Source organism: Nilaparvata lugens, chromosome 4 (genome assembly GCF_014356525.2).
Source record: "Nilaparvata lugens isolate BPH chromosome 4, ASM1435652v1, whole genome shotgun sequence".
Taxonomy (NCBI): Eukaryota; Metazoa; Arthropoda; class Insecta; order Hemiptera; family Delphacidae; genus Nilaparvata; species Nilaparvata lugens.
The window spans coordinates 56,099,103-56,118,173 of record NC_052507.1 but is presented as its reverse complement, the minus strand read 5'-3'; the positions used below and the strand labels follow the sequence as shown (position 1 = coordinate 56,118,173).

The 19,071-nt window shown below is 34.3% G+C and overlaps 1 protein-coding gene across 3 annotated transcripts in view; it reads left to right on the top strand.

Moving 5' to 3' along the window:
* Nucleotides 1-19,071, top strand: part of LOC111053818 (gastric triacylglycerol lipase) — a 292,286-nt gene that overhangs the window by 6,667 nt on the left and 266,548 nt on the right. The window lies entirely within an intron of this gene.

The window sequence follows — 19,071 nt, the reverse complement described above, 5'->3', positions numbered from 1 at the left end:
TCTTAACATTCTTGATGGATTCATTGCTTACAAAAATACATGAACCTCCTCGAATTTTAATTTTTCTGCAGTACTGAGTAATGAGTCTGTAGCCAGGGAGTGATAATACGTTCAATTCGCTCTCAGTAAGCCAATGCTCGGTAAGACATGAGACGTCAATCTTAGATTTTCTACGAGAAAGTAGTATTTCTAAATCTAGCTTTGCATTCAAGAGGCCCTGGCAATTTACATGGAATACTTCACAACCTATAAAAAATCGCTATTGGACAATGCTGAAATATCTCTTGCTTCCGCCGTTTCTCCGCTACCTTCTGACGTTGAAGGGCCTGTTATATGCTCTTTGATCAGTTTCCTGAGTTTTATCTTCCCCCTGCTTTTATTAAAATGCAAACCGTGTCGAGTAAAGTCACTTATATAAAAATTTGAAAGCTCCAAAAGTTCTATCTCATCAATATTTGAGATCCGTTCTGACAGCCATGCATTCAGTTTTGCTACGTTTACGTTCATGAGCGGTCTGTCGTATCGGTATGGAACAGTCGCAATTGATACCTTTGTACGCCTTGCCGTTTCTAAGATTGGTTGAAGATCAAGTTCAGTGGGCTGTTGTGTGTGACTCACTATGTCATTTGTTCCAGCCAGTACGACCACCCTGTCATCGAAATTAAAATCTTTAGTGAAGTTGTCAATGTCATGGGTCACTGTTTTAAAATTTGCCCCTGATCTTGCAATAATTGAGCTATTTTACTCTACAACTAATTCCACTCCTAATGACTCGACACAGTGAAAGCATACGCACAGGAGTTCGCTCGACCTCAATTAAAATTCCCTATTTATTATTACATTTTCTTATTTCAAGGCTATTTGATTAGGTTTACGTTATTTGAGATAATAAATTACGTTCACGTTAATAATTTAAGTTCAACTCAAATTTCAGGAAACAGACTTCTATTTAGGATATTTTTAACGAGAAAGAAATTCACGAATAATTATCAAATTGAGAAAGTTCACTGTGAATTATTTAATAGTATATGAATAGAATGGATTACATCTATTGTAATCGATTTATTGAGTTAGGAAATTTAGTTTAACTGTATTGAACCAACTTCAGGAAATCACTCGGTACTCTATTCAAACCATTTTTAACGAAAAAGAAATCAAGGTTAAAACGATTTAGAAAGAATTATTAAATTGAGAAAGTACTTTTATTTCAGCTAGTTTATCAACGAGAAAGAATTTAGATTACAACTATTTGAAACTGATTATTAAATTGAGAGAGTACTTTTATTTCAGCTACTTTATCAACGAGAAAGAATTTAGATTACAACTATTTAAAAATGATTATTAAATTGAGAAATTCTACTGAATTATTAATAGAATATAACTATTGTGATCGATTTATTAAATTAGTAAAATTAGTGAAACGAAAGTTTCTAGGTTAGTACTACAATTCTGTAACTACTGAATTAGCTGGCAGGCAAGAGTAAAACCGATAGGCTATTTTATCACCACAGCTCCCGAAAAACACGACCGTCCTCAATCACTGCTTCTCACCAACTCAATAATGAAAATTATTAAGACAGAGATTTCTTAGGAACAGGTTTAAAACAGAAAATATTCCACAAATTTAAATTTACTGTACATAAATTAAAAACAATCTTATTTATGAATTTCCACCTATTGTACCTATTCACCTACTCTTTATTCCATTGATCTTTTCAAATTTTGTTACTGCTATCAAAATGATAGCATTAAAAATAATGATTAACTGTGAATATTATGATATATACCATCTGATTTGAACAAATCAGATTACTGTATTTTGATCGAGTAAATTAAAATTTCTAGATTTCTCGCGAGATACGGTAAGCTAATTGGTTACACAGCTTATCTCCCACACAGGCACACGCATCTTCTGTTATCAACAGACGACGAAATCATCATCTGTTTTTCCAAGGATGAATTATCCTTTTCATGTCTTTCAGGGAGTTTTCTCAGGGATGAGACCTAGAATTTTGATATCATAAACCTACTATATTCCAAATTTCGTGAAAATCGTTATAGCCGTTTCCGAGATCCGTTGAACATAAATAACCATATAACCAGATAACCAGATATGAAAATAGATAAATATATACAGAATACAGATATACAGAAACTGCTCGCTCAATATAATAGGATAACAACCTATAGTCCAGTCAAATGGTCGTTTTTCAGGAGACGGCTCGAAAGAGTTTTTTCGATGGTTCTATATGTATTTTGGTGCGCTGAATTCTAATCTGAAATTTGCTGACACGCCAGAGGGCGACTTCACCCCCAAAATTTTGGAATTTTTTAAGTTTTCCATTTAATCTCGAGAACCTTGAATTTTTCGAGAAAAAGCATTCTCTATATCATATTAAAGATAATGAAATTTCCAATGAATTGAGTGGTCGCGCAAGACTACTTTTTGGATTTTTTATCTGAAGTGTTCCACATCAAGATACGCAACTTTGAATGTGCGAGAAATTTGTTATATTTCCCCCATTTTCACAGTCTCGCAAATGCAACGTTGCGTATCTTGTGCAACACTTCAGATAAAAAATCCAAAAAGTAGTCGAGGTTGTGATGAATCTTCTCTTCTTTTCACTCCCATGAATTATACTTATGTTTCCAATACCGTTCAAAAGTTACAGCCAATTGAATGATGATCTTCATTTTCTCATTCTTCTTGTGATTCTACTGTTATTAAAGAGTCTCCAAAATGAGTACAATACATGATACAAACTTGCGATTGGTCTTTAATGAGAGAAAATTTCATGCTCTATAAGCTGAGTTGCCTTAAATTGACCTTGCATCACTGTTTATATCGAAAAACTGTCGAGGCTGTAAAAATGAGAAAAATATCGCAAATTTCTTGATTTTTTGAAACAAACGTATCTTACTTCGCGATTATATTTTTACAAAAATCATTCACCTCACATAAAAGAGGAGATTCTTTCTTCCAATCAAGACCAAATATCATATTGAGTTACCGAGACACACAGTTTTGAATATATAGAAATCGTTCATTTTTCTATGCATTGAAATATGGGCTGAAATACACTAAAGGAGGAATTTCCTATATTTTAACAAATATTAATGATATGATACATGATTTTCAACCACCTTGATGAGCCGATATGAAAGAGCTGTAGTACGAGGAGATGTGAACATTCAGTCAAAAGTTATAAGTGATTGAAGTTTTGATCCTGGACGTATCCTTATGTGTGCCCCCCACTAGACAGCAATCTAACGAGTGATTCTCATAGAACATAACCCTCGTAGAATGATTTCAGTCGAGATATGTTTCTTTTTTGTTAGGAAAGCCATGAAAAGGTATTATAATGAGAATTTGAATTTTGGCTGTAGGACATGATTTTCTATTTTTGGGTGTATTCCCCCTCCCATCGCTACTAAATTCAAAAATAGGTACCTAAGGAATTCAGTTCAGGATTAATATTGTTAATTCACGTTATATGTGGCTTTCTATCATTACTAGAAAAAGATCCTAGTTGTATAGGGTAGAAGTGGTAGGTTTGCATAATTTTGAAAACCACTAAAAAATACCCCTTTTTGAAAATTCTTAGCTCCAGAATGAAAAATCGTAGAGTCCTGCGCGACCACTCAATTTACTGGAAATTTTATTATCTTTAATATTTTAGAGAATGATTTTTCTCGAAAAGTTAAAGGTTCTAAAGATTAAATGGAGAACTTGAAAGAAGTAAGAAATTTTGGGATTTTTGGGAGTTTTGGGGTGAAGCCGCCCTCTGGCATGTCAGCAAATTTCAGATTAGAATTCAGCACCCCAAAATACATATAGATCCGTCGTGAAAAATTCTTTTGGGCTGTTTCCTGAAAAACGACCATTTGACTGGACTATTATACAAAACAGAAAAAAGTGATGAAGCATTACAATAGTTACTTGATTACTGTGTGGTAAATAGGGTGTAAATTTGGAAGATTCAAATTGGCTTCATTTGATATTTCTTACAAATTTTTGACAAGAGAAGTTTCTTCTTCTGTCAAATTCACTAGAGTTTGCGATGTTGTTTATAATTGCATTCCCATTTCAGAAACATTAATATCATCATGAAACGCCTTCGAAATTAGAATAATTATTAGATTAAAATGTACATTACAATTCAACTTATCATTGTGCGTTTAAGAAAATTAGGTTGCAATAGCAAGGAAACTCAAACACAGGACCATTGAAAATTAAAATTAAGCAAAGGAAATCAGAATAATAGTGGATGATGAAGTTACAATTTATTTTTGTCAAAGGTTTTCCTTCAAACTCATAGGCTTAAAATTACTGATTACAAAATATTATCAATTGTATTTTTTATGCTATATATTGAGCTACACTTAGCAAAATATAACATTGTAAAGGTGGTAAAAAGTATTAAAATTAACTACATTAGGATATCTCTATTTCCTTGATTCTCTAGCCATGATTCAAAATGTTGACATAAAATATAAGAAAAATCTTGCCCCCCCCCCAAAATGTTGATGGTGCAAATTGCACCATGCCCCCCCCCTTGTGGGCACCTCTGTGAGTAGACATATGCGTAGTAGACGGCCAATAGGGTGCTTTTGTCTAGTGAGTGAGAGAGGGTGAGAATCACAAAATAAGCTTGATTTAGTTTTTTTGCAAGGATCTGAATATGCTCCTTCCAAGTAAAACTCTGATCTATTGTAAGTCCCAGGAATTTTGTTGAAGAGGACACTTTAACACTGTCTCCAATTATTGAAAGATGTACTATGTTCACTGCTGTTTGATTATGAGCAGAGCTAAATTGAATAAGATGGCTTTTATTATAGTTTAACGATAGACCGTTTGCTTCAAACCACTTTGACATTGCTGACAGTGCACTTTTGAATTTACTTGCAAGAGTGATGTGATCGGGGCTTGTTGCCAGAGCAGTTGTGTCATCTGCATACATAATTAATCTTATATCAGGTGCAGCACTTGTCAGATCATTAATATATACTAGGAAAAGCAAAGGTCCTAGTACGGATCCTTGAGGGACTCCATTTGGGACTAAAGCATATGAAGAAGATTTAGCGGACAATTTATCTCTCACACATTGTTGCCTATTATAAAGGTATGAGCTGAACCATTTTAGAGCGGTGACATGTATTCCATTATAGCTTAACTTTTTCAGTAATATCTCGTGATTCACACAATCAAAAGCTTTTGACACGTCACAGAAGATGCTAGCAGCATGTTGCGACCTGTCAATCGCATGCGACATAACCTTGACAAATTCATAAATTGCACCTACAATGTCCTTGCTCCTACGGATACCGAACTGATTCTCATTAAATAATCCATTATTTTCAAGATGAGCAGTCAACCTGCTTGCAAAAGCCATTTCATATACTTTTGAAAATACAGATAGTATTGCTATGGGTAGAAAATTTCCAAAGTCCTGTGGGTCTCCCTTTTTCAGAAAGGGTAGCACACTGCTGTACTTTAAGAGATCGGGAAACACTCCATACCTAAGAGACTGGTTGACTAGGAAGGTTAAGGGTTTAGCCAAGTTTACAATACATTTCTTCAAGAGGAAAGGAGGGACCTCATCCCATCCAGGTGCCTTTGATGCCTTCATTTTTTTTATTGGATTAATTACTTCATGCTCTGTGACTGGATTAAATGAAATGAGAATATTATTTGTTTCTGGTTGCTTTCTACAATAATCAAGAGCTGCATGCATGTTGATATTTAGATTGAGTGTTTGGCAAATATTAGCAAAGAAGTTGTTGAATGAGTTCAGTGTGGATTCCATAGGAGTTTTTTCAAATACTTTGGATAGATTCAATTCTTTTGTGTTCATGCCTGTTTCTTGCTTAACAATTTTCCACGCCATTTTTGTCTTATTGTCAGAATTTTTTATTCTATTGCTGTTGTACATTATTTTCGCCTGTCTAATACATCTGTTTAATATTTTTTTATACTGTTTCACATATTCTCTGTATTCGGAGCAGTCACGTGATCTGCCTCGCATGTGTAGCTCCCTGGCCCTGGCACATGATCTACGTATCCCAGATGTAATCCATCCCTTATCACAGTTGAGTAATCTTTCTTTTGTATGAGGTTTTCACGGGAAAGATTGTTCAAAATATAAGATGACCATTGTGTGAGACTTATTGTACAAAATATTAGGGTCGGAGATAGTATCACTCAATTGAAAAAGCGATTCCCAGCTCTCACTTGATAGAATGGTGTTGAAGAGATTAATATTATTTTTCGAAAATATTCTTATTGTTTTAAAGGTTCCTCTTTTTTATTTGTATTTGATCTGTTTCGGTTGCAAGAAGTAAGCAGTTTATTTGGAATGTCAACCATTTGTGCTGTGTGATCAGATAAATCATTGTCAATGAATGTACTATTACACTGTCGTAGGTCAAAATCGGAAGCTACGTTGTCGATACATGTTCTAGAGCCCGGTGTAAGTCTAGTCGGATCATCTATTTAGTGCAGGAGCAAGTTATAAGACTGTAATAAATCTAGGAATCTGGATCGTGCTATTGATTCCTTCATTATATCTATATTGAAGTCACCTGAGAGAAGTCTTTTGTATTTGGTATACTTTTTAAAACAGAATTCTAACAAATTATTCAATCTTTCAAAAAATATGTTCAAGGAACATATATGCAAATATATATGCAAATTACAATTAGATTAAAATGCTCGTTAATTTTAACTCCGCAGCACTCAAAGTACTGTTCAATGTAAAAATTCTGAAAATCAGGTATAGCTTCACAAGATTATCGATACACGACCCTCCTCTTATTTTGTGTTGTCTGAAATTGTATGAGCTTAGGTTATATTCGTGAGATCTATGTAGAAGTATTCCAGTGAAATACACTGAATGAAACCTCTATCATATCCTGGAAATTGAGCATATCATTAGTACTATTATTATTGGTATCATCATTATTATCATACCTATGATAATTACTACTATCATTATCATTATTACTATTACTATAATTATTATTACTATTCTCATCATCATTATTATAATTACTTTTACCTTCATCATTATTATTATCATTATTATTACTATCATCGTTATTGATATCATTAACACTATTATTACCATCGTTTTCATCATTATTGCTATTGTTATGAGAATGACTATTATCATTGGTATGTGAATCTGAATGAGTTACATCTCTCTTGTTTCTAAAAAATTGTTCCCATTCACAAAAACAACACTAGAGTCATTATCATCACCACCGGTATGAATGAGCTCAGCAGATGACTGATAGTTTGTGTCCAATTGTAAAGATTCACTCTCTCTCGTATCCCGGCACTCTGCACTATCGAGAACAACAGCAACCAAGTCGCGATTCATCCTCTCTTCTTCATCAGTCGCATTACTTGTGACTGCACACTGAGATGTAGGGGTAGTATTGATTCTGTTAGGAGCTTCAAAGTGGTGTATTACTGGTGGCCTCCGCCATGAAGTTGATCTTGTGAGAAGTCTCTCTATCAGTGATGAGACAAGCATCTGCTTCCCTTTACTGTTCAAGTGGAATCCGTGTTTCGTAAAATGGTTACGGTACATGATTTCATTTATGTCGAAGAAATCAATGTGACTTAATCCAATTGCCACTTCGGAAATATATGCATTAGCCGCTTCAATATTTTTGTAGTATGTGTGAGAAAGTGGTATATCACGTCGCAAAGGAATGCTTACAAAGACAACGTTAGTATGATTTGAAAGTTCATGTTCTAGGTGTTTGTAGATAGTATCGACTCTGCCTCCAGCTACATCATTCGCACCTGCCACTATGATTAAGCAGTCTTCCTTCCCCAAACCGTTCCCAATAGAGCCGCAGTTCACAATGTCCAGTAAGCCGGCGTTGGCTTTGCAGATTCCAAATACTTCAGTTCCAGTAAGACAATTATTGGTTATAATAGCGAGATCTCTGCTATGACTATCACCATAGAAGTGGATTTTCCTATAGGGAACATGTGTATTGGTTGAGAGTGAGTTCACTTGGTCGGTTGGAGTCGAAGCTAATCTAGTTGGATTGAAAGAGGTTGAGCGATTCTTAGAGGTGATTTTTGTGAGCATTTTTACTTGGAGTTGCAGAGATTCGTATTTGTTGGTTATAGAGTCATTAAGTTCATTGATTTCCTTGATAATAACATCTTACTTCCGTATTTCCTCTTTTAGGTCCGCTATCTTCTCTAACGCAGAGTTCTCAGAAAAGTTATCTTTTTCCGATTGCTTGCTTTGTGAAACACTCGGTTGATCATCTTAAAGATTCTGTATCTCTTGAATGAGTGCGTTCCGGTGAATTAGCAGCTGATTAACACGAGTGACTAATTCATCTTTCTCCTTCAATATTAAATCATCTGTTTGACATCCTGTGCTACATACTTGAACTTTCCGGTTATTAATTATTCTTGAGTCGAGTGACAATCTTTGAAGGGTAGCCGTGCTCTTAACTTTCTCAATTTTCTCATTTCCTTTGTCATAGTTTTTATCATTATTCATAATATTCGTTGGAGTGAGAGGTATCGGATGATTGACATGCTTCACAGTAGAAATTTTTATTTTTCCTAATGTTGAATCAGTTGTAATTGTACCTGAACAGCCCTTATGAATACATATACACACTATATCGCCGTTGATTAGAGGATGGCTTCTTCTATAACATTGTTTTTCATGATATATGCCTATGGTATTTCTTGGAGTTTTGTAAGTAGTGACTGACATACTATTATTTTTTTTTTTTTTAATCACAGATATACAGCAGGTAGGCTATCAGATAGTACGGTATTATATTCGACGAAAATAGGCCAGTATTGTCTTCGGCACTATTGACATTAGAGTTCTGATAAGAATCACAGCAAAGCTCGACGATAACGGTCAAGATAAGACACCACTATTATGCAGTTCTATGATCAGTAGTAATAATGACACAAATGTACAGGAAGCACCTGTGCAATGTGATACGCAGTTGGAATTGTAAGCTTTGTATCATCCTTTCATTCAAAAAGGGTGAGAACGCGCAACAGCAGATACAATTGGTTTTTCAATTTGGTGTTTCAACGATACTTTCCACAGTTTCTAGTCCTTGTCATTTAATAGGTTAGATCACTAAAAACACGCTCGAAATAGATGGAGGGCCAAAAACTCACTCTGATTGATCGCTGCCTTCAATCATGACCACAGATGAAAGTTCACATGTACTTTAGATGAAACTAGAATCCCGAAATTAGAAATAAATGAGAAAAATAACACGAACAGCTCCAAGTGCTGAAGCAGGCACATAAATATAAAAAATAGTCAAATCTCATTTGCTCTAACGACTACTGTCAGCTGGGCACATATAAGTCAAATACGGCTTTATGAGATGTTTGAATTTGCTGGCCTCTATAGCAAGATTAGATTTGTGCAAGGACTCTAATGGATCATCTCCTCCATAATCTTTGAGATTTTTCACTCTTCTTGGTAGTTCTGAGAAACTGTCTGACAACTTCAAAATTTGATCTTTATAGTATCATCAGGGCAATATTCAATACATCTGATGTCAGTCACTGTTCAATTACCTTTCTTCACTCCAGGTCGTATTGATGTCACAAACTGTAATTTACTAAATTTTTTGAAGAAATAATGACTCAAATAGAAAACATTGTAGGGTTTTGGATTTAGAGGAGCTGTCAATTCATAGCATTGGGATTTCTCCTTGGTTTTTTATCACAAGAGCATTGTCTCTTCATTTCTCTCTTGCTCCTCTCCACATCAAAGACTGTTCTTCCATCATCATTCTTTCGTCTTCCAAAGTATTCTTCATCTTTCTGTCTCTTTTCTTCATTCTTCTTTTTTACCCATTTCTTCTCATCTGCTTTTCCATTCTTGTTCCTTGTTTTCTCACCTAAGACGACTCTACTGCCCTCTCACCGATTCTTGGATCATCTTTTCTGACTGCATTGGTTCAATGTTCGGATCGTTGACATCGTCCTGATTCATTCCACCAACAGATGAACTATCATTTCTTGGATCATTTTCTTCAGAAAGTGTGGGTTCAAAGTTTGGAGCGTTGACATTGTCCTGATTAATTTCACTATTGCAGATACTTCCGGTATACCTTCTAGACCCCAACTGAAGTTGAGACCCAAGTCTTCCAGCGAGAAGGAAATACTTGCAAAAATATAATAAATTCTTCAAAAAAGCACTCAACTTAATTAGCATTGGATGGAATAAATAGACAATATTATCATACAATCTAAATGTTGGGAAACTTCATTCATACAATCCAATAAAAAATAAATAAAGCAACTCAACCTGGTTGAAAATTCTATAAAAACCATGAAAAATTGAATCATTTTTGAGATAACTAAGTATGTTACTTGCAGGATGAAAATCGTCTCAATGATTCATAAAGGGGTTTTCCAATAAATGTCAGAATCAATATTTTAAAAGAAGTAGAGAAAAAATTAGTCTATGATAAGTACAATTTTGGTCAAGAAAGGCAGATGCAAAATTGTGGAAAATGGAAGAGTGATAAGTTATTGCATAACGCAGTGTTTGAGGTTTTTGTCATACAATTTTAAAAGGATTCATCTTCAATATTCATACTATCTACCTACTCGAAACGTTCTTATCATTTTTCGATGAAGATCGCTTCACCATGCTCATAATGATTTGTGTTGATGTCATCATCTGCAAAAAAATAAGATTGTTATTGTGGATCACCAAGTTTATTGGAATAATTATTCGATATAATTATATTATTTATTTATATTTGATAATTGCATACATGAATCTTTACTTCATTGAACTCTTGCAAAAATCGCGTGGGAACTATGTAAAAGTTTTAACGTCGTTATAAAAACCACGTATGTGTCAGATGATTGCGTTACTAGGTTTTCATACAAACTGTGATGAATCTTTCAAATAGATATCATGAGAAGAGAAAAAAAAAATTGTGATTACCTTTTAAAATGAAAGAATTTGCTAAAGGAATAGTTAGCGACCGAGCGATAACACTTACTTATCAGTAACTGTGTATTAGATAAGAGTACCGTTCTGTACTGAATATTTTCTAGAAAATTATTCAATCAAATTATATTATTTTGCAAATAAAACACAAATTGTTTATGAATCGCTCACTGATTTTGAGGTTACACTTTGTTTACTATCGATCAGATGTTTTTAAAACAGTTCGAACGCAGCTGACTGATTCAAAGTATTGTCAAATGTCACGCTGGCTTCACGTAAGATATAATACCATCTCTAAAAATTATAAAACTATCAATAAAGGATCAAGAATTTCAAATAAAAAAAAATAAAATGTATGTATTATCATTGAAATTATTTATTATTTAAGAAATTATATTATATGTCAGGTCTTATTGTAACTAAATAGGTCATAGCATGAAATTATATTATTGATAAAATGGCAGAAATTAATTATAACAATCTCAAACCTAATAAAAATTGTACAAGAGTATTAATTCATTAACGATTTAATTCAACTGAACCACATGGTAATTAAATCTCTTTGGCCAGCCTAAGCCAATCATAGTGCATAGAAATAGCACCAAGAAGGTGATCGTTTGAAAGCAACACATGTTAATCTATTATCAGACAACAACCCTGCCTTATCATTCACGCTAGCACATGTACATTGTATGAGAGGAACTATGTCTATAAGATAAGCAGTTTTAAGAATTACATAAATTAAATTATTATTGTAATTAAAAGAATTGTATTCTACTGCTTGCCACTGACGTCATGTTACGTCACAAGCGTTCTACCAATGGCAAATTTTTATGCAAATTATTACATCGAGATTCTGAGAAGCAAGGTCTAGCCTAGAAGCTTAGAGAAAAGACAGCACTTCCTTTTGAAATCCTCACCGTGCAGATCTCTTTTTATAGTTACCAAGACCTATTTGTGAAAATTTCTTGTTCGATTTTCATATGTTCTATTTGTGAGCCGATATTTTAGGCCAATCTATTTGTTATTTGTAAATTTATGTTTTCATCAATCGATAAATTTAAAAGCTTAAAGTAAATTATCCCTTAATTAATTTGGTGAAGGAAATATTAAATTAAAATTCCCCACGTGCTGAAACCGAAGCCTGGATTGCCGCCGATCAAACGATTTTTGATCTAAAGAAGAAAACCACGACCGCCAAGGAAATTCACGTGAGTTATAAGTTTTAAAAGGGGCCCCAATCTACGCTTCGAAAAATATTTCAGTGCAGAAAAAACATAAATTTTTCTTCGTTAAATTATTGGCCACGCCGACAAGCGCTTTAGCATTTAAGAGCCTAGAATTTATTCCTATTTAATTCATACGAACTTGTAGTTGATTAGCTATCCTCCGCTGCCTGAACCACGACCCCGAAATTTTTTTTTCAAATATTATTTTATAATTCATTTTTCACTATTTTTCAAAACTGTTCAATTTTATCAATTGTAAAATTCTGTTGAATCACGCATGGTATCATGCAAGCACAAGAAAATTTTTAACTATTCTATTAATGTTAAATTATTATCAACCTGTAAATCAAATTCTGAACCTGCACTGTATAATTACATATTTTATTATAATATATTTCAGTTTGTTAATTCGCTTTCTGAGTTCGATTATTTCTTAAGCCTGTCAATTATTGTGTCTGATACGTTCTATATCATCAAGAACTGATCGAATACGATCATTGGAATAATTGAATTGAGCTGGATATTGGAACAGGTCTAAGTGGATGTAGTGAGTGGGGTCAGATCGAGATATTTATTCTTTGTCCTTACCTGCTCATACATCAGCTTTTATCTGTTACCTACCTCGACTTTGGAGCGAACACATCAATTGTACAGCAGTGGCAGCCATAGATCATATAAATTCCTACAATAGAGCTTAAAACCCGACAAGACTCTGTTCTCGAAATATATTCTGAACGATATTTGGTCCAAATACCGTATTTTAATCCTTCAGAACTTATTAGAGACGCAGTCCCGTAAATTATCTACATCGGGATTTTTGCTCGACCTGTATGATTTTGTATGCTCATTCTTCACAGGTAATAATTTTAAGGTATCCGTCTTCAGTGTTTAGCGTTCGCTACACTGCTTATAAAAAATTTCATCACTATACAATTTGTCATTAGAAGAATCAAGGGTGAGCGAGCGTTTAGGCCTCCCGCGATTCCGACAATTGTATTGAGTCTTGTAGTGAATCAATCAGTCTGGTGTACATTCAGCGTCCACGCACGCAATTACAAAATTTATAGCCGCTACACCATTGACTCAGTACAAGATTCACTCTACATGTGTGAAGCCGTTAAAAAACGCACCACATGATTTGGCGCCCAACGTGGGGCATTGAAGAGGTGGATAATCGACTACGAGGATTATTTAGTTGCTCAGTATACTATAGCGCTGACAACGAGAAAATTTTTGAAAAAATTCATGGTTGTGAATTTCTTCGAATTTAGTATTAACTGTTCACTGTTATATAAAATAACAAGACGTACCATACCCAATTTTTGAACGGAAAAGAAATTTATCGATTGATGAATTTTTAGAGAAAAAATCGAACTCAGAATTTTATTATTGTGTTATTTGAAAATTGGTCATATCATAAGTCATAGGTATAAGAAATACCATAAGAGAAGTCATACTATTTAAGAGTATTAGGTCTATATTGAAACAATTTATAGAAAATTTATGGAAAAAGAGGATTGAAGTTATTTACATTTTTTAAAAAAGAATTTTTAAAGCATAAAAAGGGAAGTAAAATTAAATCACGGATATATTGTGGAATTCAAGCAGAGCATCACTGCTTTTATATAAAATTTTGCGAAGAATACTAGCCCTATATATAGAATTGCGGCAAGAAATTATAAGAGTAAAATATTATAATAATAATAATAATAAATTATAAGTGACGTACCTTCGTTACCGCATAAGTGTCCATTATATCCTGTATGTTCTTATCATTTTATGTTAACGATATTGCTACTTTGATTCACTTCATCACTGAACATATTATTGAAGCACACTTTTGTATTCCTTCACTTCAACGAATTTTTTTACACTATCTCAACTTTTGATCATCATTCATTTGTAATCTTTCACATAACCTCACATATTCGCGGACGTTTCACTGCACTCGCATCATTGTATCATCCAATAAATTATGGAAGAAACACACTGCATCCTGGAGACCACATCAGCGATTTCAGAGACCGAAGATGTCGCGCGGGAGAAACGCCCATGTACCACCGTTCCAGAGGTTCAGATGCCCACATCTAACGTCACAGAACCATTGCCGCCGGTTGAGGACCGCACACCCACCCTTTCCTTGCAAGAAGTAAGCATCAGACTGAAAGCATTCAACGATGCATATGAAGAAAGCAGACGATCAAAGGAAGACCCTACGCTCGTTATCACGCTGGATGAGAACGCCATCCTGAAAGCAATACAGAATGCATTTGAAGGAAACATACAAGCAAATGAAGAAATAATTGAAGACGTCCGACAGGTGCGGATAGCATGTGAACAAGGTTTTGATCTTGAAAAACTGGAACAAAGGTTAAATGAAGCAGCAGGGGGAAGCAGGACGGTAACATTGCAAATTGAGGAGGAATGTCAAACAATGGAAACCAATATTGGACCAGTGATCGAGCCCACGCACGCGGAAATAAACATACTCGAAAAGGAGGTTAAGGTCAAACAAGCAAGAGAAGAAATAATTAAAGAAAACCAACAAGCAATAGAAGAAATAATTAAAGAAAACAAACAAGCAAGAGAAGAAATAATTAAAGAAAACAAGGAAGCACGGGAAGAATTAAAGAAGGAAATCCAACAGTGGAGGAAAGCAAGTGAACAAGGTTTTGAGAAACTGGATCAACAGTTGGAGGAAGCAGCGGAAAGAAGCAGGATGTTAGGACAGCAAATCAAGGAGAAAAGTCAGACAATTAGAATCAATAGTGGACCAGAGACTGAGCCCATGCATGCAGAAGCAAACATACTCGAAGGAGAGGACATAAAACAGTTAAGCGAACGCGACACATGTATGGAAAACCAACCCACCAAGAATGTCAAGACTGAAGTCGCACCGCACCCCGCAGAACACCGAGAGGAGCCGGACGACATCGCCCGCCAAGCCGAGGACGACATTGATAGCATAGAGGGACAGCCCGTACCACCGCGCGCCGGACACCAGGAGTCCAAGGACGTTGCCCACCACGTTGAAGAGCAGCCCGGACCGCCGACCGCACGTGTCTCCGAGCCACCGAGGACAGCACCTGCAACAGATAAACCCAGCACTCATGAAGATAGTTCGCCAAACAATAGAAATAAAACAAAAATTCACAACAAATCAAAATCACCACTGAAACTAAAAACCAGTAAATCAAGACCACACACAAGCAGCAAAACAATTCAAGAAAGAAGGAGAATATCTAGAAGAACCTACAACCACCGCCGTCATGTTAGGTTAAAATCTTACATCAAGCTTTCTACTAGCATGCAAGAGAGAAGAAAATCATCGAGAAGGGCCTACAACCACCGCAGTCATGTCAGGTTGAAATCAAGCAGACTGTACACCAGCATGCAGAAAAGGAAAAGATTATTTGAAAAAACACACAAACACCACCGGCATGTCAGGTTTAAAAATATCAAACTGCATGTTACAGGCCGACAAAGAGGAAATCTGTTTGTAAGAATCGATCTACACCACAGGCACATCCGTTTTAAGCAAAGTTTAGTAAAATGGATAGTTGCAAATTGGAATTGGACCTTGAATGACACCGAATCAAATTTAGATGGGGGCTTAAGAAATAAATTTGAATTAACTGAAAGCTACGTTTGTGGGTTATATCAGCTATCAAACTTCTTCATAGTCATAGCCTACCCATCAAATCATATCCTTGCATACTGGCATCTTTTTACTGCAGCCTAATCATAATCAACATAACCTAAACTTCGCCGCATCTCATCTAATAAACAACAATCCACTTCAAATGAAGCAATTATTATCAACTTTAATAACAGAAGAAAATAAAACTACGAAACAACTTTAAAAATTTACCAACCTAATCAAGCCATCCGCCTCATGTTACAATCATCACAGAAACAATCGCCTGGTACAAGCCGCACAACTGAAAAACAGAAACAAGAATTATATTATCCACGGAAAATAATTATAAATTAGAAATAACACGAAATTAGTAGTGAATAGGAGGAAAGAAAATAAACAAAGTTTATTTGAAAAAATGTGTAAATATAACCTCGAAATACAGAATTGATCAAGAAATCTATTCAGAACCAAAGCCTGTTCGATAATTTTCTTCGTCCCACCAACCAATGTGTGCGAAATCACAGAGTCAATGTATAGGAATCAAAGCAATATCGTTGTTAATTAATGTAACCTATTATTTAATGTGGAATTATAAGTAAAAAACGCAACCAAAAATATATATTTATGTTAATTTGCACGAAATGCGCATGTTCTATGTCATATAAATGTATTGCTAAAAAAGCTAAAAAGAAAATGAAATTCTTACCTTCAAATGTGAAATTTATTACTGTTGCATCAAAAGATCATGAATTGTAATTCAAATTGATAAATGTAATCTTAAAGACTTAATATTTGTAACCAACATTGATAAAAATCAAGAGAGCCATTTCAAGTGTAACCCTGTTTGTACGCAACGTACTAAGCGCAAATAAGAAATTGCTCGAGTCAAACGGTAGACGATTGTCAAGTCACCAAAGTAAAATCACATTCTCACCCAATTTATGTAAAAGCCAGAATAAAGAGTCGAAACCTGTAATAACTATGAAAAAATGATGAAAGTCTATATTTGTTGCAAATACTGTTCAAATCTTAAGAAGTAATATGTGAAATTTTGTATATTTGTTATAGTTATGGGTCTGCTCATAAGCCACCCGTGAATGGAAGTTGTGGAGTTGTTTTAATGAAGGATCCAAAGAGACCTCATTAATTATTGTATTTCGATTGTATCCAATGGAAGGAACAATCAATTATTTATTTTCTCGTAGCCAAAAGTGCTTGATATATTGTTTTTAGTGTTAAGTGTGGAGTTTTCGTAGAAGTAAGGAGATGAAATAGTGTATTCATCACAATATCGGATTTTTCAAATAGTCATTGTTTCGACTCGTCTCCCAATTACCTATTTAAAATATCCTGGGGGCTTTTGTGTGATGAATCTTTCAAATAGATATCATGAGAAGAGAAAAAAAAATTGTGATTACCTTTTAAAATGAAAGAATTTGCTAAAGGAATAGTTAGCGACCGAGCGATAACACTTACTTATCAGTAACTGTGTATTAGATAAGAGTACCGTTCTGTACTGAATATTTTCTAGAAAATTATTCAATCAAATTATAATTATTTTGCAAATAAAACACAAATTGTTTATGAATCGCTCACTGATTTTGAGGTTACACTTTGTTTACTATCGATCAGATGTTTTTAAAACAGTTCGAACGCAGCTGACTGATTCAAAGTATTGTCAAATGTCACGCTGGCTTCACGTAAGATATAATACCATCTCTAAAAATTATAAAACTATCAATAAAGGATCAAGAATTTCAAATAAAAAAAAAATAAAATGTATGTATTATCATTGAAATTATTTATTATTTAAGAAATTATATTATATGTCAGGTCTTATTGTAACTAAATAGGTCATAGCATGAAATTATATTATTGATAAAATGGCAGAAATTAATTATAACAATCTCAAACCTAATAAAAATTGTACAAGAGTATTAATTCATTAACGATTTAATTCAACTGAACCACATGGTAATTAAATCTCTTTGGCCAGCCTAAGCCAATCATAGTGCATAGAAATAGCACCAAGAAGGTGATCGTTTGAAAGCAACACATGTTAATCTATTATCAGACAACAACCCTGCCTTATCATTCACGCTAGCACATGTACATTGTATGAGAGGAACTATGTCTATAAGATTAAGCAGTTTTAAGAATTACATAAATTAAATTATTATTGTAATTAAAAGAATTGTATTCTACTGCTTGCCACTGACGTCATGTTTACGTCACAAGCGTTCTACCAATGGCAAATTTTTATGCAAATTATTACATCGAGATTCTGAGAAGCAAGGTCTAGCCTAGAAGCTTAGAGAAAAGACAGCACTTCCCTTTTGAAATCCTCACCGTGCAGATCTCTTTTTATAGTTACCAAGACCTATTTGTGAAAATTTCTTGTTCGATTTTTATATGTTCTATTTGTGAGCCGATATTTTAGGCCAATCTATTTGTTATTTGTAAATTTATGTTTTCATCAATCGATAAATTTAAAAGCTTAAAGTAAATTATCCCTTAATTAATTTGGTGAAGGAAATATTAAATTAAAATTCCCCACGTGCTGAAACCGAAGCCTGGATTGCCGCCGATCAAACGATTTTTGATCTAAAGAAGAAAACCACGACCGCCAAGGAAATTCACGTGAGTTATAAGTTTTAAAAGGGGCCCCAATCTACGCTTCGAAAAATATTTCAGTGCAGAAAAAACATAAATTTTCTTCGTTAAATTATTGGCCACGCCGACAAGCGCTTTAGCATTTAAGAGCCTAGAATTTATTCCTATTTAATTCATATGAACTTGTAGTTGATTAGCTATCCTCCGCTGCCTGAACCACGACCCCGAACATTTTTTTTTTTAAATATTATTTTATAATTCATTTTTCACTATTTTTCAAAACTGTTCAATTTTATCAATTGTAAAATTCTGTTGAATCACGCATGGTATCATGCAAGCACAAGAAAATTTTTAACTATTCTATTAATGTTAAATTATTATCAACCTGTAAATCAAATTCTGAACCTGCACTGTATAATTACATATTTTATTATAATATATTTCAGTTTGTTAATTTGCTTTCTGAGTTCGATTATTTCTTAAGCCTGTCAATTATTGTGTCTGATACGTTCTATATCATCAAGAACCGATCGAATACGATCATTGGAATAATTGAATTAAGCTGGATATTGGAACAGGTCTAAGTGGATGTAGCGAGTGGGGT